The sequence below is a fragment of the Haliaeetus albicilla genome, chromosome Z, assembly GCF_947461875.1.
Source record: "Haliaeetus albicilla chromosome Z, bHalAlb1.1, whole genome shotgun sequence".
In the NCBI taxonomy this organism is placed as follows: Eukaryota; Metazoa; Chordata; class Aves; order Accipitriformes; family Accipitridae; genus Haliaeetus; species Haliaeetus albicilla.
This window is the reverse complement of record NC_091516.1, coordinates 7805792-7825066: the sequence shown is the minus strand read 5'-3', so window position 1 is coordinate 7825066 and position 19275 is coordinate 7805792. Positions and strand designations below refer to the sequence as shown.

Sequence of the window (19275 nt, the reverse complement as noted above, 5' to 3'; positions counted from 1 at the left end):
CAAAGCCTAAGACTAAAGAATAAAACAACATGTTTAAGAGAACCTTGGCTTGGAGTGTTAGCTTGGAGGCTAATCCTAAACTCACTATGTCTGTAACAGGGTTTTGGAAATGGCATCCTAAACTCATCTGTGCTACATTTCTGCTTTGCACCGACATAAGGTCCTTGATCTGTCCCTATGGGTAATGCTATTACTAATATCTACAGTCCTGGCTGATCTTGGATGTTTCTGAGAGTGGAAACCCATGTGGAGAAAAAAAGTGTAATCTCCATGAAAAGCACTGGCAAATATCAGCAATCTCTATGCATTGCTGATGTAGTCTAATCTGTTGAGGAAACTCTTCTTTGTGTAGATTACCATTGCTAGCGTTACGGCCAGAGCAAAACTGGTAATTTCAGCTCTATTGGTCTGGGGTTACAGATACCAGAATTCAAGGTTTGTCTTAAGTTAAAAAAGAAAAGACTGTTTGCTGCATACACAACCATTAAAACCAGCCTTCAGTAGAGAATAAACAGGAAGGGATACATCCTGGCCTGATCTATGGTTTCATGAGCTTGTCTTCCATGAAGGAAAACTGAGTGAAATTACATGGTCAGTGATATGCAGAAGGCCTTGGTAGTCTTTAAATCTGTTGACCTGCGGGTAAGGCCTCAGTTTATGTAAGTGTCAGGTTGAGGAAAACAGGGCACACTGATAAAAAGATGATGAGTCATTAGTACAGTGGGCTCCAGAACCACCACCAGCACCTCGACCAGCTTTGCTGCTCAAGGTTTGCACCTGATTTATTCAGCATAAGACTGTAGCGCTAACCTCTCTTTGAGATACATGACAAAAATCAACAGAGAAATATCAGCCTTGGCTTTATAAGATGCCATTTTGACTTCTTTTCAAGGACGGCTAGGTAGAGGAGATTTGAGTTCAAAGAAACAGTGAACTGTTTTGCTTTGCTCAACTGACCTTTAGTGATTCTGACTGCAGAAAATGTGCCTCCAGTTTGACTCATTCTTTTCCCCTCAGATACAGCATCAGTTTGTTGTTAAGGAATGTTACTAAAGCAGCTCTTGAGAAAGCATGCTGGTTTTTCCCCTAGTTATAGTGGGAAGTATAATTAGGGGATAAGCTGCAATGAATTTATGCCAACATGTTCAGTTCAAGTCACATGTCAGAGAACAAATTAATTAAGAAGAAAAGCTAAACCTTCACCTGTTTTGCATTCTTGAACTATGCATTTCAATTGGATACTTCTGTTTCTGCAAAGAGAGAAAGACCTTTTATCCTCCAAAATGTACAGATGTTTCTTCCTCTAGGCTTCCAGTCAGTTGAAAATAATTATACTGCTAATTTCTCTTGCTATGAAGAATTTATGAAGAAAGGATATGCTTAATGTAATCAGATTTGTTCAAAAAGATGGGGCTTTTTGTACTATCATGGGCAAAATTCCCTCATTCTTACCCACTCAAATTGGGCATGGATGAGGGTTTATTAACAAAATATTTGTTGAAAAGATAACACTCAGAGTTTCTTAATCTGAATAGGAAGTAAGTTATGAAAACAGGTCCAGTTTCAAATTTTGAGCACTTTTATTTTCACTGGAAATATATCTTTATTAAAATCTAAAAAATGAAAGGCTTCAAAATGGCTACAAAACCCATGTGGGCTGAAGAAATTGTATATTGTGGCCGTGAACAACTCCTTCTCTTGGCATGAGTGTAACCCAGTCATGAAGTGGTTAGAGATCAGTTATACCTGTCACCACCAAAACCTCATGCAGAGGTTTGCTTGCCTTCTGTGTACACACACACTGAAGTATATTTTTAGCGCAAAATAAACCCAAAGGGATATATCCTGTCTTGTGCTGGGATTTTATGAGTCTGGCCTACCTTCCCTGGGCCAGAAGTTGTGCACACTTTCTCTGATGTGACCTATATCATCTGTAGCCCTCTTAGATGCTCAGCTGGTATGATTGAGCTGTGGATTATTAAACAGTGAAATGGCAAAGGTGCAGGGAGTGCTGTGCATGGGAAAATACAATGACGCAAGGCCCGTGAATTTGCATTGCTATCATGCATTTGATTCAGCTACTGAAACCTCTCAGTTCCTTAGTACCTACAGGCCACCCTCCCCCAAAACCTACCCTGTTTTCTTAGATACTTGGACCAAGCCAAGCTTTAGATATCTAAGGTGGGATATAGGCAGAGTGAAGGTCTTTATATTCAAAACTTCCATTCTGAAACCTGTTCTCTGATTACTACATAACTCTGGAGGTACCTAAACTTCATAACGGCTTTGACTGTCAGCTTTAAAGTTTCCCAGAAGCTCTTCGTTTTTGGAAGTGTCTTATTCCCAGCAACACTCAGCAGCTCTGTTCCTCTCAGTCCCTAAGCTCAGACACTCCTTAAATGCTACCTCCACCTTAGGCTAAGGAGCTAGCAGAATATCCGTGGACAATTAGGTCCACTAAAATATGGTGGTTGCAACTGATTTCCTTAATACTATGGACAAAGACCCAATAGACCACACAATTAATGATCTTGTCCAGAATGTAAAAGGTCCATATTTCCATTTCCATTCCTGATGGAAGACACCAGCTCAAGATCTGTTCATAGGACTTCTGACAGTAGTAACATCCTACGTTTTTCCAGTTTGTCTCTCTATCACATGGTTTTTCTGAGATGTGAGGATATGGCAGTTTTCCAGTTAAGAATCTGATTTCTGTGTGACCATTGCTGTTACATCTCTTGCTTCTTAAATAGCTGAAGAACAGGGAGGAGAAACAGAAAGAGAAATGGATCAAAATTTCTTCAAATAAAACAGTTAGTGTATTAGCTTTTGATCATGAACAAGATTAAGGGGTAAAATCTGGTAGGCTTCTGCCCCAATGTTCCTCTTCATTGTTGTCACAATAACACCAGTAGCAGTTGAACTATCACAGTATGTTCACAGCTCCTGCTGGAGCTAAAATTGACAGTGACTCCACTTTTTTTTTTTAAGGTTTCTTAAACTCGGGAAGTTGAGTAGTCCTTCCAGTCAAGCTGTTTGGAAGGTCTAATGTACAAAAAACAGCAAGGAAGAATGATCAAGGGTGCATATGCAAAGTGAGAAATTTCAGAAGATCTAAAAGAAACAGGCTAAATCAGTGAGTCTCCTTCCACAGTGCCTGTTTCAAAAGTCTGGTTTTGACAACTAGCCTGGACTATACTTTTAGACAGCCAAATTTAGGTGAGATGAATCTTACTGTTAGGGGTCTTAAAGTCTGCATAACATTCTTAATTTTTTCATGATTTAACACAGCAACACCATTTTTCTTCCCTCTTCTAAAATTATTCTTCATTTCTCGAAGTCAAATCAGCTAGACTGAATTTGTGTTCTGTACTGCAGTCACCCAAAATGGAAAAAAAATGTTCTAACTACAATTTTTTAAGCTGCTTCCAATAGATTATATTTTATGGAAATCCTCCTTCCAAGCTCTTCCTAGTACTACAATTCTCCAGTTTCCTTTGATATGTTTATTGTCATTTATAGCATTCACTGTCTTTCATATTCATACTAGAAATTTGGGGTTAATAATCACATAACCTGATCTGACTACATTTATCAAAGATTTGGAAACTGTTTGCAAATAAGCTTCAGCCTAGCCTTTTTTTAAATGGAAATATCTGTCTGCATGGTGGGGAGATGTAATCAAGACTGAAGTTTAAGAAAACCTCAGTTAGTGAATCTGTAGGAAAAAATAAACCTCTATCTAATATGATAAGAAAAGTCAGGGTTTTCTAAAGATGTTTTTGTGCTGTCTGGCATCTGCCTTTTGTTTAGTCCATCAAGTGAATACATTTACTTTTCACATATTTGATCATAAATTCGATGAGGTAGATGATATAAAACAAGATACGTAAAATTAGCTTCCTAGAAGGGAGTAATGGAGAAATGGTATAGAAAAATAAATTGTATGTTCAAAAAATTAAAATCATTCCCACACAGAGGTTAGGTATTTCAGCTGTTTAGTGCCTTGTTTTTTCTGAGAATGCAGCCAGACCGTGCTTCTTGTTCCAAAGTTAAATGAATTTGGAGGTTGCTTCATTAAACCCTGTCCAAAGTCTCCTGAAATGGGAAGAAAAGCTCCCCCTTGAGTACTATGGAATTGTTATCATGCCTCAAGGGTTGGTGGGACTTTTCTTAGTGTTACAAAAGGATCACATCATTTGGTATGAGCAGCAAACTCTTCTGTAGAGAGGACAGGTCTACAGTAGCTGCTGGTAAGTTGGAGGTCAAACCTGGGATACAGCAGCAGAGCAGTGGGAACAAAGCTCCTCCCAATCAGTTCTGTTAGGTGCTTAATGCTCTGTGAACATTTCTTCTCACAAACCTGTTGTAAGCAGTTTCTCATGATGGGGGAAAACAGAAGCAAAAACCATGTTCTGTAATATTGCTACAAAATTTGAGAGAGCTGAAAGGTTCCAGTACCAGCCCCTCTGTGTCCACCTGCCTAAAACCCTCATTAGTAGCATAGAACACGAAATTATTCATGAACCACAAGTTATAGCATTTTTTAAGGATGCCACAGTAAAATTAATGAAATGGAAAGGCTCGAATGAGTAGTTTAAATCTTCCCATTTCAGCGTCTGCTTCCTGATCTTATATCAATGTGATGAACTTTACTAATGCAGTGCATATTTGTAATGCATAGATAAGGAACCCAAACTGCTGCCTTGAATGTCTGTTGTACCCAGGGGAGTATAGAATAAATTGGGGTAGGTGCAAATAATGCTCCAAAAAGAGCACAGGGAAGAGCTGCACAGCCACACAGCTGAAGAAACATCACATGGTACAGCAGAGCAAAGGACAGACTAAATAAAAAAAGATTCTGATCCCATCCTCTTTCTTCCTCACAGAAAACTCATGCCTACATGTGCAAGGGAAAGTTTGACTAGAAGAGGACTCTAATACAAATTACCCAGATATTTCTGGGAGGGATGTGTTGCAAACTAGATGCTCACCTTTTGTTTATTGACATAAGAATGTTTCATATCAGTGATGTTATGTTTGGTAAGAAATACAAGTTGCATCATCCCATGAGCACATTTGTGAAACAGGAACCAAATTCTTAAACCTAGACCCTAGCAAAAACATCTTTGCCTCCAGAGGCCTAGGCAGGGTGTCATGGAGACCATCAAATTCCCTGGTCCCTGGTCAGGCCCGTCCCAGCCTCCTTGATTTTCTAACTTTTTTTCAACTTTTCCCTAACAAATCTTTTCTTATTTTAATACCATACCTAATCAGAAAATAGAAAAGTTATTTTATAGGTATCAGTGCTGAAAAGAATGAATGAATTGTGTATTTCATCAGAAATGTTCCCTTAAATGGAATGACTTTAAATACAAAAAATTTTAGACACAAAAAGTTCAGTCTGTGAAGTCCTTATAGTTCAAACAGATACTTTTAGGGCTCTTGCCTCTTATCCTTGCAAAGACAAAACCAGCACCTTGATTAAAGCAGGGTCAAGCTTAACATCCTTGTTAAGGATGAACTGTTTCCCAAATGTGTTTACAGAGAAACTGTTGCTGCAAACAAGCCATATAATATGAACCTTAAGAAAGCCAGTATGTTCAGCTTGTCAAAGCAAAGGCAAAGAGGTGACTTGGCCATTGTGTGTAACAGATGCTTATACATAGAAGAGATTTGTCAGTCAGGACATTCTCAGTCTTGCCAGCAAAGTCTTATTCAGTGGCAAAAACTCAAGTTAGACAAACTGAACTTTGAAATAAAAGGAAAATCCCTGACACATCTTTGAGGAGCAATTAGGCATATGGAACCGTTTATAGAGGGAGATAATGAACTCATTGTAAGTTGAAGTCTTTAAACCAAAGATGTCAAATGTCTTCTCTGAAAAATGTCCTTAAATGTAGACTGGATTTTTGCAGATTCTGGGAGATATTATTTGTCTGTGTATCATTTCCATGGGAGCTCAGGGAAGAAAGCAGGGTGGGGAATAGCTAGGTCATGATGTTTTCTTCTGGCCACAGAGTTTGTGAGAGTCTGAATGGCCCAGATGCCCCTGCACAGGCTTTGGGGGAGCAGAATTGCCTACATGGCCCTCAGCATCCTCAGAGTACTTGCATCAGGACAGTAAGACAATGTTTGTAATCCAGTCCAAACACCAACCCTGTTCGCATTTTTAAATCATGTTGCTTTCTCATTGTCTCACTGTTCCTTTGAATTTTGTATTCTTTGCTGCACAACAGCCCTATTTCAATAGAACACCATGTGCCAATACGCACTAACAGAAACAGAATGATGAAAAAAATATTTTATTTCAGCTCCGCTTATTTATGTCTGGTGTAACTACTGATTTCTGAGACTAACCTAATACCATGTAGTTCTGAATTCTGCAAGGTACTGATTTAAGACACTTAACATTAAGTACCTGAATAGTTTAGCCAATGTCAGTGAGACTAATTATTATTTTATTACTGCAAGCTTAAGTGTTTTTCTGGGTATAGGCCACAGTACTCAGCACCATGAAGAAACAAATCCTCTCTGTTTTTCTATTACTAAAAACTTCATCAATTTGCAGAAAATATGGGGGGAGGTATCAAATTTTTACTGTAACCTAGAGCTCCTTAACACACTTGTCAAATCTCTTTTCTTCAAAGCCTCAAGTAATGTTCATGGAATACCTGAGAATTCACAAGAAATGAACTTTTCATTCACTACAGGCTGGAAACAGCTTCCCAAACTGAAGAAAATATATTTCACTTAGGAAATTTGCTTTGGTCCATTCATCGAACACTTTGAAGATAACAAGGCCTGTGTATAAAGGGGAATGTACAACATTACCAGGACCATTGGGGATACTCAGACATTTACTTTCCAACTCAGTAATTCATTTTCCGAGACTATTGCTAGAACCAGGAGTTCTCTCTTTGGAGAGTGTGAGAAGTATGCCACACATCTCAACACTGGTTAATGTTTGCTTTCATAGGTCTCTTAACTGAAATAAAATGTTCTTTCAATAACGTTTATATTGGATCAAGGAGGATATATCTTGCAAATATGAAGGTTGAAAGTAAAGGCTGTTATATGCTGGCCAGGAAACTGAAAATGAGTACTCCTCAGATTTGTTGTAACCTAACATAAATATATTTTGTGGCCTTGAATGGGTCTCCTAGATCCACAATTAATTTGCTAGTTAACATAAGTGTGCTTACTTTGTGGCAATATTAACAACAAAGTTTATTTAATGCTGAAAGATGGTGATACCATCATTTGCATAATAAATATATAAAGATATGCTGAATCCTTGCGTGAATCCTCATTGAGAAGCTGGCAGCTCACAGCTTAGACAAGTGTACTCTTCGCTGAGTAAAAAACTGGCTGGATGGATGAGCCCAGAGAGTTGTGGTGAATGGGGTTAAATCCAGCTGGCGGCCAGTCACAAGTGGTGTTCCCCAGGGCTCAGTATTGGGGCCAGTTCTCTTTTATCTTTATCAATGACCTGGACAAGGGGATCAAGTGCACCCTCAGTAAGTTCACAGATGACACCAATTTGGGAGGGAGGGTTGATCTCTTGAGGGTAGGAAGGCTCTACAGAGGGATCTGGACAGGCTGGATTGATGGGTCAAGGCCAACTGCATGAGATTCAACAAGGCCAAGTGGTGGGTCCTGCACTTGGGTCACAACAACCCCATGCAGCACTACAGGCTTGGGGAAGAGTGGCTGGAAAGCTGCCCGGCAGAGAAAGACCTGGGGGTGCTGGTCGACAGCCGGCTGAATATGAGCCAGCAGTGTGCCCAGGTGGCCAAGAAGGCCAACGGCATCCTGGCCTGCATCAGAAATAGTGTGGCCAGCAGGAGCAGGGAGGTGGTTGTTCCCCTGTACTGGGCACTGGTGAGGCCGCACCTCGAGTCTTGTGTTCAGTTTTGGGCCCCTCACTACAGGAAAGACATGGAGGTGCTGGAGCATGTCCAGAGAAGGGCAACCAAGTTGGTGAGGGGCCTGGAGCACAAGTCTTATGAGGAACAGCTGAGGGAACTGGAGTTGTTTAGTCTGCAGAAAAAGAGGCTGAGGGGAGACCTTATCGCTCTCTACAACTACCTGAAAGGAAGTTGTAGTGAGGTGGGCACTGGTCTCTTCTATCAAGTAACTAGTGATAGGATAAGAGGAAATGGCCTCAATTTGTGGCAGGGGAGGTTTAGGTTGGATATTAGGAAAAATTTCTTTACTGAAAGGGTTTTCAGGTATTGGAACAGGCTGCCCAGGAAAGTGGTTGAGTCACCATCCCTGGACGTATTCAAAACCGTGTAGACAAGGCACTTCAGAACATGGTTTAGTGGGCATGGTTGACGTTTGGACTTGATGATCTTAAAGGTCTTTTCCAACCTAAACTATTCTATGATTCTATGATCTTCCAGTGTTATTTTCATTACTACAAAATGCATTCGTTTGATTGGATCCAGTATAAATTCGCAAGTGACAGAAGAATGTGTTTCTTCTGAAAGCTCAGAAACAATATCAAGGGAAAATGCTACATCCCACACCTTAAATTTACCAACCATAACATAAAATGCTAATATTCCCTAAGGGAATATCCCTGACTTACCTCTGTCTTCTCTTTTCCATATTTTTGTGTGAGGGAGGATGTACAAACTACCACAGCAGGGTTTATGAAAGCTGAAGTAAGAAATCAGGATGATATTTTTAGTATTTCATGTCAAATCTTCCACCTATCCACTATATCAAGGCTGGATAGATCAAGGAAAAGTATTTAAAGGCTGCTACAGTATTTATTTCCTGTCATGAAAAGCACATCATCCCTGGTACTTCTCTGTTGAAGAAAACCTCTGTAATCTCAATAGAACTATGTGTGTGCTTTAAAAAATCATCTGGGTTAATCATTACCATATTTCTACTGCTCAATTCTAACAGCAAATGTCTGCAACTTGACTTACAACTTTGGCTCTAGCTATCTCTTGTTCTACAGTACCAAGGGGAGCGTTCTATAAACTGACATCTGTATTTTAACGACTCAGTGAGGAAGCCTTTTGTTTCCTTTTGGTTTTGCACACTGAAATCCAGTTCTCTGTCTTGGAGGTGCTAAGTCATGAATTTTCATAACAAGACTAGTCAGGCACCTTACTTTTCAGTGCTGGGACAAAGCGTGACAAATAGTTGTAAAACACTTCAAGTAAAAGCTGTGAACCAGGTAGTAGAGAAACAGGCAGTAAAAATGTGTCTTTAATTACCTTTGTAAACTATTATCTTAGCGCCAGTTTCTTGAAATCAGATTGCATTTGTCTTTTTAATAGGTGACATTCCAGCCCTTTGTGCAAAGACACACGCAAGAATACCATACCATCCTTCCCATCTCACATCATCCCAGCAGCACCAGGTGGGAGAGCTGGAAGTTACATCCAGTGCTGGGCACCAGCTCTTCTGCAGGTAAGCCCATGCTGCAGGGTGGGTCATATAACAGGTTATAATGAGTTACACTAAAAGTTTTGCCTGTGAATATAAGCAGGGTCCTCCTGGAGCAGGTCCCACAGGTGCTGTAATAGTCAAATATTGTAGACAAGTGGATCTTTTGACATCATTGTTATCCCCCAATATCTGCTTTACACAGTAAGGTGAATGCAACCTGCTGATGCATTTTTAGGAGAATGGCGGGGAGTCACATTTTGCACACACACCTTTTTTTTTACCTCTATGGTTGCAGCTAGTGTTCTGAAGATTTCACAGCTGTTGCCAACATATGCCTGTGTGACACCAGCTGTTTTAAAGAATCCCGCCTCTTCTTTCATGGGTTCAGTGCAGAAGGCAAGCATTGCTACTACAAAGCTTCCAATTTTTCTGCCAGCACAACTCCTTTGTGCTCCTATCCAGTGTGCAGTGCCAGCCTGAGCCACTTGCTCATAGAAAGAGGAAGAGGAAAGAAACTGGTAATTGGAGCTGCTTGTGCTAAAGTATTTGTTGTGAGAAATAAAAGCGGGCCCGGTGCATTAATACACATCTCTGAAATCATCAAAGAATCACAATCTCAGCTTCTGGGAGCTCCTGACAATGTAACTCCATTCTGAACCAAAACTAGCCATGGCAAAGGTTTCAGGTCTGGCTTGTGCTTACCCCCTCTATTTCTCCAACAGGCAGGGAAGAGGGACTGAAATCTCCTTAAATACAATTATATCTAGAATGTGGATTCATTAAATTAGAATAGAGCTTTCTTAGGGGGGAAAAAAAAAAAAGCTATGACTTAGGAATATGTGTTTGTGTGTGTATACAATGTGCATCTGCTCCTAATACTTTCGACACACAGTAAGGAGCCAGGAATAAAGCAAGCCAGAGGTTTCCCCTAACCTAAAAGGCCATGTTGCCTTGTGGTTTCTCAACAGATTTAAGGACTAAGAAGAACTATTCCCAAAACTAATGCCTCCCTGTAGCCTGACCTTCGCGCCTTGATGACATAATATGTAATAAGATGTTAATGATTCCAAGCACTCCAGTAAAACCATGTATATCCACTGAAAAAAACTACTTTTTATTAATAACCCTCCTGTATAATCCGGTCCCTTCGTTTTCTTAATGGCCTTCTGAGAAGGCACCCTTCTTAACAGTGCTCTAGCCATTTACAATGTATCTGTAGGGCATGGACCCCTGGACAACAAAGTAAATTAGCCCATACTGTGTAATATCTTGCATCCTAGGCAGAAATCTGCACAACACTACACCTCTCTGTGGTGCTTTCCTATATAGGTGTACCTGAGTTTTACAAACATTAACTGAATGTTTGTATCATTGTTGTCATGGTGAAACAACTGCATTTTCCAGGCATCTGGCATGTTAACCAGGTAACCCGAGGAAGAATGTAATTGAAAGTATCTAGAGAACCACAGCTATGGAGAGATATTAGTGGAGTCAGATACAGTCATCTGGAGGATGCACCTCCCTCTCCCTCTCCATTCTCTTCTGCAGCCGTTTCCCAAGAGGGCTGCTCAGGAGAAAAGAGGAATGTCTATTTGGTAACAGGACAAAATTACCTTCAGCACTGTTTACAGAAAACAGACTGGCTACTATAAGCAGACTGAACCAGCGCAGCACAAAGCCTGCTCAAAACACTTAGCTGCAGCATTCAACTTGGTAATGATTCAGGCCTCCAGGGAAGACAGAGCACAAGGGTCAAACATTAAAACAACATTAGTAAAAAAGCATGTGTGTTAAGGTCATGGCTGGAAGAACATGACATTTTTTCATACATCTTAGGAAAGTATAGAAATACAATATCCCTCTGTAGAATGCTCACTTTTTAGATGCAAAGTAGTCTCTGACCATGAATAGTTATGAATTATACTTAGTTAATGCTGATGCTGTGCTCTCCAAAGGCTTTTTCTTTTCCTGCCATGTGGGGATGTCCTAGAAATTCAACCAAAGAAAAGATGTAAGCAGGAACAAAAGACCTCAGCCAGCTGCCAGATTTGTTCAGAACAGTACAACGAGTGTGGTCCTAGAAAGGAGGAAATTGCTGCTGCGCAGTTGGAGTCAGTTCTTTCATTCAGTGTCAGAACAAGGCTTTCTAGCAGGATTCCTACATGAGGGGCAACTTAACAAATATAAGAATGGCTGTATTCAGCCAGGCCACAGTCCATCTAGCTAAGTATCCTGCCAATAGTAAATCCTTTGGAAAGATTATAGGAATGGGAGCAGAAGACAATGATGCTTCCCAAGATTATTCTCTCAAATGGCAATCCTTTACAGCATGATGAGTGCCATTTTGTGTTGGGCTGTGGAAGGAGCTTGAGCACTGGACTGTTAAGTGTCCACAGTGCTTAAACTGAGCATGCCCTGAGGCATGGTTTTGGCTCAGGCTAACTCTGTCTTTGAGATTGTGCTCAGGCACTGTTCAGGGAGTATTTTATGCCAAGGAGTGTTCCCACTGGCAGAAAGGACAAGATTGCATCAGGTCTGACTCCAGTTTTCTGCAGCTTTTCCTGTACCATTAGTCCGGCACACAGAGCTGCCTTCATACTGCGCTGCAGCATATGCATTAAACCCTCTCAGTTTCACGCAGTAAAAAACACCACTGGGAGGGCTGCAACTGTATTTGCACATTATTCACTTACAGCTACCCTAACCCCTCACCTTCCAACACAAAACTTATTACAATGTTTTGGGACCACAGAAAACACCAAAGAAACCTGGGACCAAGTACTAGGTGACTGGACTTGGCTGGCCTCAGTACTCTGGCCCTGTTTTGTTTAGCAGTATGGGAATATCTTTTTATTTAATAGTTCTCAGTATTTAATCTCCGTGAATTTGTCCACTCACTTTTTGAATCCATGTAAGATTTTACCACCTGTAACCATGCCAGAAGAAGGAGTTCAGAGCTTTGTTCTGGGAAGAACAACTTAACCTCCCTTTGTTTAACACATGCACTTTTGGGCTCTTTGGTTAGGTGTCTTTTCCAACCTTGGAAACCAAAAAGTCCGAAAAAATCCACAGAGATGGGACACCTCCAGTGACTTCTTACTACTAGGCAGAATGATAAGAAGGGCTGGAGGATCTGGAACACCCAGCTGCACAGCTCTCTGGGCTCTGATTGACTACTGCCTCTTGAGCACTTGCGCACTCATACTGCTGAGGACACAGCTGGTCAAGATATTGTGGGTGGTGTCCTAATGACTAGCCAGTTCTGTCATGGTTCTAACCATGGCTTTAGGGAGTCAAAGATATCTTGGGCATTCAGTTAATGGGAATCAGCATTTTCTTTATGGCTAAAAAGTTGCTGTGTAAATGAGTTCCATCTTCAGAAGTGTATGCTATTATGTATATATATGCACACAAACTTATGCCTTTGCTGGGAAACCTGAAGGATTGTTCCTCAGAGGACGTAGAAATACTTCTTTACTGTGAGGGTGACCAAGCACTGGAACAGTTGCCCAGAGAGGTTGTGGAATCTCTGTCCTTGGAGATATTTGAAAGCCACCTGGACATGGTCCTGGGCAAAATGCTCCAGGTGATCCCGCTTGAGCAGTGGGGGTTGGACAAGATAACCTCCAGAAGTCCCTTCCAGCCTCCACTGTTCTGTGATTCTGTGATTCTGTTAAAAGGCTAAAGAAACTTCCATGAAGCTGAAAAAAATGAACAAAGGAAACATTGTAAACCTGATTACCTACTGAATCCCTCAGATTTGGGAGAAAACAAGAGCCAATTGTAGTGAACGAATAGCACCTTTGTCTCTTAAATTGGTCCAGGATAGTCTCATTGAGGGGAAGCTGGTGGGGTTTTGCAGAAGTGATTTAGGTTGTGAAGTAATCTGCCAAGCTCTAAAGTGGAACCTCAGCCTGCCTCTATCAGTTGAAGTTGCACAAAACACAACAAGAAGCAACAGTCCTGCTGCACCAAAGAGATTAGAAGGGTTTACTGGAGGGTTGACATTGCTATGAAATAGTCTTATTTATACAAGAGCATGGTTAACAAGATAGATCATATGTGCCAAAAAAAAAAAAAAAAAGGAAAACAATTTGATCCTTCAGTCTCCTCTCCCTGAGAAAATGAGATTAAGATACTTGTCTTGAGTCAAATGCATGCTCTGTGACAACTCTTTGCTCATGTAAAAAAAGGATCTTATTTAGTGTTCCTTTGATCACTGTACTTCCTAAAGATCTACATTCTGAAATAAAATAATAACTGAACATAAGTTCCCCCAGGTTTCCCTGTACGTTATAATCTATTTACACATAATTGTGTAAATTCATTGAGATGCATAGCACCAGCTCTTCCAGCTGACAATGCTTCAGACAGAGCACAAAGGACCATGACTGTCCTGCCAGCAGCACCCACATCATTCCAGAGTGCACCTCCTGCAGCCTGGGGTGTTACTCTGGATTAATGTCTGTGATGCGGGGGTTAGGATCTTGTTCACGAGTTTGCCTTCTCTACACTTACAAGCTCTCAATCAGCAAATATGTAAAAATATGATGAGATTAATGAAAACACAAGAACTACAATGCCTTGGATACCATTTGTAATTATTTTTGACAACCTGATACACTAATATAAAAATGGTTGCTATAGCAACCTAAAGTCATGTCAAAGAGTTGGATGTGTTCGTTGGCATGCAGTCTGAGTACCTCATTCATTGGTTTCTATTGCTATGGAAACATAACTGGCTTTTTACGCTGATGACAAAGGGCTGAGTTATGGTTGTTTGGGGGTTTTTTTCTTCTTTCCAGCATCTAGGGTTTATTTAATTACACTTAATAAATGAATGCAAGTCGTAGTCTCAGGGAGATGAAGGATTTCTTACCTGAATTCAGTATTTACATTTCAGCACTGCTGGAAATTCCATACACTCTTTCTTTCCATGTTTTCTGTACTTTGAAATTTGAACACAGACTTGAACTCTGTATGTTAATGTACCAGTTAAGACATACCCCTACAAATGCATAATGAGCTATATTAGAAGAACAACATGTGTTGCAGTTCAGTCTCCAGAACACCTGTCCTCATAACGGTTTTCACATCCAATCTGTCCCAGCCGCCTCTTCAGCAGCGTGGAGCAAGCCCGTATCACTTGGCTTGGGCAGCCTCAGTTTCATTTGACTTGTCTGCCTCCCTTGTAAACCTTTTAGTTCATTGGCTTATTAGACCCATGTTTCACATATGCTTCAGATCCAGGCCCACTTTCCTTCTCTGTGCACCCTATCCAGCCTCAGTCTCTCCGTAGGTCTTCCATGGATCTCTCTTACAGCTTCACAACAACAGGCACTCACCTCTCCCTGTGCAATCCACATCCTTCTCCCACATCTGCCTCTTTTTTCTTCATACAAGTCTGGGGCCTTCCACCTTCTCGTTGCCTGCACCCAGCAATGAGGTCAGAAGAAACACTAGCAATATAGTGTCCCCATTTCTGATTCCAGTTCCTGGATCAGTATTGTCTATCGTCCCTAGTATCCCACAATTAAAATCTGAGAGATTGTCTCAGACAGTTCTGGGCTGGGCCATATGCAGGAAGAATGTCTAGGACATTTTCACTATAACAGCACAAGACATATTCTTAGTATAAATGCTACAAATTTGCCAGATTTTAAATAGAAAACAGTAGCAATTTCTAAAATTTCCACAGTTTTGTAACATGGAGAAGACAATATCTTTTCTCTGTCTTTGTTCTCAGAGTGTATACTGTTTTGGGTGAAAAGCTCCTTATGCTGCTGGACTGATTCATATCTTCAGGAGTGAAAATTTCAGATCAAGTGTACAAAATTTAATAAAGCTACAACTTTGAAAATAAAGTATTCTGACAAGTGCCAGGTAATCCTAAGCTACAGATCATACCTATAAAAATGGAAGTGTCTAAGTTGGAAGAAGTTAGGTGTGTAGTGCTTTGTGCTGCCCTAGAAATCTGTCATTAAGGTTTAGTCTCTGATGTTGGTTATGCAGGGATGAGCTATACTAACAACATGAGTCACATCAGTGTTCCAATGCTGCCCTTACATCTTTAACATGGGCTAGGATTACAAAAGACCAATACATTGAGAACCAGCTTCTGGCTGGAGTTTTTTGGAGGGACCTGTCAGCAGGCCAAACACAGGGTGTTTCCATTAATGACTGCCTGCTTGCCTGAATTCTCATGGGATAACATTGTGTTATTAATAGTGGCACCAATGTCTTTTGTTCAGTGTAATTTCTTATTTAAAACAGAAATATATTTTAAAAAGGCATAAAGAGAGAATTTTTCTTTGGTATCAGTGGAGTCACAGATCTTACAAAGTACAATTTTCCTCTTGTCAGTGTTTTCTTGTTTGTTTGGTATTTTCCTATCTCAAAGTATTATGGCATGTGAACTGTCAGTAAAGGAAGAGCTGTCAGAGGAAGACAGAACCAGAAAGCAATTGAAACTTGACCAAACAAGACAAATTCCATCCTAGGTGTTCAAAACACAAGTTGGTTCTATAAATCCAGTCTATGCTTTTTTACATTTGGGAAAGGAGTGGATTTCCTTTTTAGAATCTATTTTCTTTCTGAGAATTTTAAACAGTGAAGAAACACATCATTCTGACTGCTTGTTATTTGCCTTAGTAATAGCAAATACTAATGAGAAGAAACATTATCTTCTTTGGATCACTTGCAACAGCAGTATCATACAGTTCTTCTGTATCTTGGTATTGTTAATTGGGTACTGCAAAGAGATCTTCAGTAGCTCAGTTAACAACATCATCGATTAGCATTACAGCCATAAAAATTTCTAAAACCAATTCTACCTGGAACATGTGAAAAATGCAACCCTACTCACAATGGATATGTGAAAAACTGACAGCACAGGGGCTGAACTAGTCAAAGGAATGACACACAAAGCTAAAATAAAAGCATTCATTTACTAACTATTTCCCCAGTCTTTCAGTGAAATCAAGGCACCATTATGAAGTTATTAGAAGAAATGCTTCCTAACGGAAGGTGTGGTATTATTCCCGTAGCTTTTAAAAAATATTTTAACATCTTCTAGTATTAACTCTCCCTGTAAACAGTCCCACTTCTAATATTAATTCTTTCTGCAAATGATCTTACTTCATCACTTACTTATATTTCCCTAGGGTGACAATAAAGAAGCAATAAAGAAAGCAGAGGGGATATTTCAAATGTAGTTCGATCATACAGTTTCCCCAAGCAAATCATTCACTTTAAAACTAGTTCAAAACTCACACATTTCCAGTGAGAAGAACAAATTTTCTGTGTTCTACACTGAGACATGATTCACAAGCAGATCCAGAGGCTGCTTTAATGACCCCATTCTTCAAATTGTTCCATATGAACAATGCATGCATCTGAGAGATCACTCCATGGACATTTCTTCCAGATATATCATTATTCCAACCCCTCCCTTTCCCAAATTACTTGTTTCCACTATCAAGCTGCTATTGACTCCTTTCATCAGAATGACAAGGCTAATCATGGAACCAATTCAATCAATGAAATTACTAATTTTAAAAAATGAAATTCAGAAAAAAAAATGAATTTTTGGAGGGCTTAATTTAATCCATGTTCTTTCACAGAGGAAGTTGGATGAGGTGAAAGGGGAAGTACAGAAACCTTTTAAAATAGTTTTGCTGCAGGAGAAATTGTAAGGTTGAATCATAGACACTGTGAGACTCCACCAGCCTCCAGGAGATGCTCCTTTCTTGTGTCCACCCTGCACATTACAGTGGTGTGCAGGCATGACCACGGTAGCTCCACATAATATTCTCAGCAGGATAAATTTGTTTCAAGCTGCTTTGCGTAGGCTGCTTCCACCTTCCCACCTAGCTCAGCTAGAGCCCTCTGGTGTAAGTGTAATCTGTGTGCTGGAGTAGTATGCTGCGACATATAGTCCAGTTAAAGTGCAATCAGGCTAGTTAAGGTATGACCCTCATGATTGTGTCATGTAAGTAATACTTGCAGTTGAATTAGGATGCAAAAAACTCTCTCAGTGAAATTCTGATTTCAGTGACGTCACTGTCAAATTTTTCTCTATCTTCAGTGTAGCAAATATTTAATCCTTTGCAGCTACCAATTGCTGAAGAACATGTTTTGCTACTATTACTTGTATCATATCTTTTTAAATGCATTAAGTTTCCAAAGGAAATGAGGTATCAGCACTGCACAAACAGAGTCCAATTATAATACAAACACTTTCAGTATACATACCACACCCTCACAAAACCACTTTACCTGGGTAGTTCTTTTGGAAGCAGCATTAATCGGTCTAAGGATACCTCAGTTTTTTTCTGTGTGTCAGATTCACAGCTGGAAATCACTGCATTAGAGAAAGTAAATACTGTTTTCACTCAGCTGAAAACAAACATTGCTGAAACATGCATTTGGGTCATTCAGACCTTCACTTCACCAAAGGCAGTTTTATCACCGTATGTTCATATCTGATTCATTAGAAAAGTTGCCTAATGACTATTTAAAAAGCTTGAGTGTCACATTCACTTTTGAATGCTCCAGCAAGATAAAAGTGAGTGAAGTGAAGAGGAAAGTAAATCCAATGTAAGTGAAAAATGGATTTGAGAGCAGTTCAACATGTGGAGTTAGAAAATGAGATTTTATTACAGAATGACACTTGTAGAATAAAAGGTCCAACGTCAGAGACACCATCTCTTACGAAGAAGCTTGGCAGGTGGGTTTGGTGATATCCAGAGGCTGCTCCTCCATATTGCAGAGAAGCCTAGGTACAATTACAACTTTACTATAAATGGAGCCTGTTACAATCAAGTGGGAACTTTCGGGGTTGTTTTGACAAGACTAGGTCTGCACTCTACTCACCTGCTTTCAGCTGAGGTCAAGAAGCTCAGGTAGAGTTGGACAGAGCCCTTATGGCACCTGGGATGGGGAAATGGTCCTCTCTTCCACAATGGTCCTAGGCACACCCAGCATCACTACACTGTCCCCACCAGAGAGTTATAAGATAGCTGCATAGTCACACAGCCACAGACAGTGGGGTCCTACAGGCAGTGTGCCACAGCCATAGAAACAAGTCTTAGACCTTATTTTGTCCTGTTTCCTGCTCCCCTGCTGGAATCATTCGGTCTGTTATCATACTTGATAAGCATACACAGGCCAGTGTCATGGCTGGCAAGAGGAAACAGGAGCTAATGGGGGAAAGGTTGTTAATAAACTTCCTTCCTTCTCCCTCTTGCTTCCCCATACTTTGAGAGATCTTCCCTCTCACTAGGGCAAAGCAGAACAGCAATTGTATTACTGCCTTCATTTTCACAGAGCTATGTGCTGTTTTACCAAGTGGCTGTACAAAAATCCTTCATTAGCTCTTTATATCAAATGCACTAGGAAGGGTATCCTGTGTCACTGATGTGACACTGAGAAACCTTCCTCAAAAAGAAAATGGCAATATAGTTGCAGGTAAGAAGCTCACTATAAGCAATTATGTGAAAAAAGGCAACCCAAAATTTAAACACCCTTTCATTGCTGGAAATTCTTGAGTAGTACAATACTCACTCTGCCCAAATGCTTTTTAAAATGTCGTGTTTTAAGAATCCAAGAACTCACTGTCATTTGGCTAAACATTTTCATGAGGCTATGAAATTGGCTTCTAGAGATCTAGTTAGTTTGCTGAAAAAGAAAACTCCTGTCCCAGGTGAGAAACTGATTTTAATCTAAATCTTTTGGACTCTAGGGAAAGCAAGTGGAATTCCATATGCAATAGAAGTTAGTCACAGCCCATATTTTACCTGCAGCTATTAGGTCAACATCAAAATTATTTTGTCAATGTATCAGTACATTACATAACCCCTA

The 19275-nt window shown here is 40.2% G+C and overlaps 1 long non-coding RNA gene across 1 annotated transcript in view; it reads left to right on the top strand.

The window, feature by feature from the left end:
- Positions 1–19275, top strand: part of LOC138683873 (uncharacterized) — a 446426-nt gene that overhangs the window by 23496 nt on the left and 403655 nt on the right. Inside the window, exon 3 of the long non-coding RNA XR_011323349.1 lies at positions 9303–9435. This is a non-coding gene — a long non-coding RNA (uncharacterized lncRNA). The remainder of the gene's footprint in view (positions 1–9302; positions 9436–19275) is intronic.